This window comes from Neoarius graeffei, chromosome 6 (genome assembly GCF_027579695.1).
Source record: "Neoarius graeffei isolate fNeoGra1 chromosome 6, fNeoGra1.pri, whole genome shotgun sequence".
NCBI lineage: Eukaryota > Metazoa > Chordata > Actinopteri > Siluriformes > Ariidae > Neoarius > Neoarius graeffei.
In genome coordinates, this window is record NC_083574.1 from 17,375,603 (window position 1) to 17,380,026 (window position 4,424).

Below are 4,424 nucleotides of genomic sequence, written 5' to 3' on the forward strand. Positions count from 1 at the left end.
CCATGGTAGTGTATATTTATGTCGGAAGTGACAGATGAATTAACCAATCAGATTTTGATTTATAGTGGGAGTGACCAAAAATCTATCACCCTAGGCCTTCTCAAAGGTCACCGTGAGCTTAACCGTGAGTTGGCACCATCAGCGCAGCAGTGAAGTCACATCAGTAGTATTAGCGAATGTTAATAAAGTGGTCAAGCCAGTGCTATCAAGAACAAGTAGCACAGGCTAACAACCGAGAAACTAAGATTTCTGTCTCCAGACTCTTCTTCCATGCACGCTCACCACAGTATTTTTCACTCATACTTCAGTATTCATTTCCCTGTGTTATTTACTTAGTTACTTTTAAAATCAACATTGGCAACTACACACAACAGAGCTACCTGGCAGCCTGCCGCTAATCCCTTGCAAAATCCTTTGCCCTGTTGTTTTTTTGGTGCGTCTGGCTAAGTTTTGGCTGAGCTGAAGTCCCAGCTTTAATAGTAACGGTTCGTCACTGCTTGTAAATATGTGTGAAGAATATCTCATGAAGTTTTGTTAACCTTTAGGGTGTTCATTATGTCTTTCTCTTTCACATGAGCAGCAGAAAAGTCTCTCACTGAACATTCACATCAGCTCCAACGTGTGATGTCATGTTGTCTTGATAACCATGCAATATTGTAAACCATATTCAATGCTCATTCTCCACTGGGTAGAGTGACGTAATACACAAAAGATAAGCGATATGCTAACAATATTTCATGCTATCAAACCAAATGAATGAAACCTGCTAGAAGGGAATAGAATTGATGTTTTTATTCCATCGAAAAAGTGTCCTGTATGTATAATAATTATGAATATGTTCTATGTGAACAACCTTCTAAATGTACCAAGCATTGTGTTATGCTATATTAGTTATTTCACTGTTTAGAACAATGTGTTTGGTGTAATTATCAGTACCTTTGGGGGGGTTGCATGGCGATACAGGGTATATCATTGCTGCCTCACAGTTCGATTAGATTCTGAGCTTGGGTTAGTGTCTTTGCGGAACTTCTGTGCATGTTATTCTCTTGGATTTTCCTCCTACTATCCAAAAACATGCTAGTAGGTGGACTGGCGATGCTGTGTACGTACTATACATGGTGTCCTCCTATGGAGTCCTGAGTGAATTTTCCAACTTTTCCTTGGATGGACTCCAGATCCATGGCAACGCTGACCACTTACTACAGATTAATTAATTAATGAGCCAAGACCACTGTGGTATAATGTCAATTATTTCACTACATTTTATTTCCTCATCATACTAAACTGTAAAATTAATTTATCACTTTAAACCTCAGGTCTTTTTCTAGCTTTCTTGGAACTGAGCTGAATCTTCTCAAGATGACCACCTGGGCAACATTTGACTGAAACTCTAATCCATCCATTGTGTCTGAGGCTTTAGTTGGAAAAGATGCAACCCATCCATTGGAAAGGCTGCAGGCTCTTTATCCAGCTTAAAGGTGCTCTTGTGTTTTGCTCTTTCGTGTTTATGACTTCTCAGTCTCATTACAGAGCTTTCATCCACCCACTCGCTCTCCTTGTATCGCTCCCAATGGAGTACTACAAATTCAGAGTCATCTATTTCTCCCGGCAAAACCAACACTTCCAGATCATTTACTTTGATAAGACGTGGCATAGTAAGTAATTCCTGCTTGCCTCTGTAGGTTTCAATATTGACATGAAACCTGCCATTGTCTTTGATGGAGGATCTCTCAGATTATGATGACACTGTTTTCCAAGTACGGGATATTAGCTCAGCGAGGACAGGCTCTGACAAACACATTCACCTGCCTTTCTCAGTCACAGCAGCTAGTAGAGAGGACCTGGGTTAGATATGTATGCACATAATTTAGGAGAGGATAACTCAACTGTTATAGGCTAATTTGAACCCAAGGAACAACTTGGGATGTGTGCCAAAATCGCTATCCGAGGTGAACAGGCCAAAAATGATCAATCCAAGATGGCTGCCAGTAGCCATATTTAAAATATCAATTTTTGAACCACTCACCACAGAAGTATGTGCAGTACCTCATTTTATGGGTTTTTGGGTATGAGGAATCCATTAGTGACATCGTTTTTATGACTGAAGGAAAAAGGAACAAGCTATGGTCAAGGGTAAGGTAAAAAAAAAAAAAAACACCAAAAATTGGCCAAAATTGCAGCTTCACAGAAAACATAAGAAAAACAGAATAACCCTACCTCAAACATGAAATCATGGAATTGGGAGACCTATGCACATAATTTAGGAGAGTATAAGAAAACAAGCATTTGATTAATATAAAGGAATTGTATTTTCAATCATACTATTATGGTCAACGGAATGTTAACAAAGTGAAAAATACAAAACAAAACTTATTACTTTAGTAGGCAGCAATATCTTGAAAGCCTAAATGTTTAACAGCCAACAATGCAACTTTTAATATCACATTTTTAATATTACTGTTTATGTGTCACATAAACCAGGGTCAGGAACATGAAGAGTAACACAATAATAATAATAATAATAATAATAATAATAATAATAATAATACCATAATACTGGCAGCCATCTTGGATTGGTAATTATCAGGCTGTTCGCCCCTGATAGTGATTTTGGTGCACATCCCAAGTTGTTCCTTGGGTTCAAATTAGCCTATAACAATTGCGTTATCCTCTCCTAAGTTATGTGCATACATGTCTAAGTCAGGTCCTAGACTAAGCAGAATAGAAGCTGTTCCTGCATGCTTAACCAGCTTATCAGAGATTATCCTGTGTGATCAATAAACTGATCAATAATGGCTTAGTCAAGAATTAAGATCATGAATTAACCTCAATTTACCGTATCTGTAGTATACATACATTTATCATGGACACAAATTTGGACTCGTTTGTCTGCGCTGAGAAAATAACGGAAAATCCAATTATGACAAAAAGTCTAAAAACAGCTATTGAGTTGTAGGAATAAATGGTTAAAGTACCTGTGCATATTTAACAATTATTCCACAAAAGCGAGATGTACGTGAGCTGATAGCGGCTATAAGCCATGTACGACGAGACTGAGTGGAATAACTGTTTTATTCTATCCACATTCACTGGATTTTGAGAAACAGAGCATTTTTATTTTTTGCAAATTTGATAAATAAAAACTATACAAAATAATTTCTGCTTAGAATGTAAACAAACTGGCAAAATGACAGTAGCAATTTGTGAAAAATCCTAGAATAATAATTCTTGAAAAATAAAAAAAGATACATCCTTACCATCAAATACTTTTATTCCATTTTTTTGTATTTTTGGGGGTTTTGTTTTTGAGTTTTTATTTAATCCTCAGTTGGTTCAGCAACATGCTCCGCCATTACGTTTTTCTCTACTCACAGTATATGAGCTGATCAGGGCCGGTTCTGCCCTAATCTGGACCCGGGTGCAACATCGCGCAACCCCCCCCCCAAAAAAAAAACACACACCAGTCTAAATCAGGACAACCATCACATAACTATAACTATAAACATTTTACATCAACTATTTTAACTAAATGGGCTATAATAAATAAGCCTGCAGCCACGGCGGGCTGCCTTAAAAAGTAACCATTTGTCCTACCTTAAAACTGTATGCGTCGTGTTTTCGCTAAGCCAAGAAGTATATACTCGTTTTGCATTTTCTGCCTCCTTTTTTGTATTTTCGACCCTGCGTTTATTTTCTTTCCTTTTCTGAAAACCCGATTTGTGTCCAGACATTTTGTTCTGCTACCAACGAACTAACTCGTCAGGTCTCGTCTCTCGAGCCCGCGATGATTCCCGTGGGAAGGGCAACAATTGATACATTTCAGGCTCTCCTTTGCTCAGAGACACTCAGTAATGCACTTATTCAGGAACAGAGAGAACTCTTTATTTTTTATTGTATCTTATTTTTTGGGGCCCCTCTCCACACCAGTCCCGGGTGCAAATGCTACCATTGCTACCCCTCCAGAACCGGCCCTGGAGCTGATTATCCTAGTAGTAGAGTAGCCAATCAGAGCACGCAATTGCTCATATCCAGTGAATGTGGATAGAACAAAACACAATATATTCTATATACACTGTAAATACAAAGAAGGTTCTGTGTCATACACCCGCCCACCCCGACACTATACTAGAATATTCCTTGAACTGATCTACCAATTCAATTTTATTTACACTCACTGTCCACTTTATCAGGAACACCTATACACCTGCACTTTCATGCAGTTATCTAATCAGCCAATCATGTGGCAGCAGTGAAATGCATAAAAACATGCAGAAACAGGTCCATAGCTTCAGGTAATGTTCACATAAAACATCCGAATAGGAAAAATTGTGATCTCTGTGACTTTCTTTCACTGTGGCATAGGTGTTAGTGCCAGATGGACTATTTTGAGTATTTCAGAAACTGCTGATCTCCTGGGGTTTTTA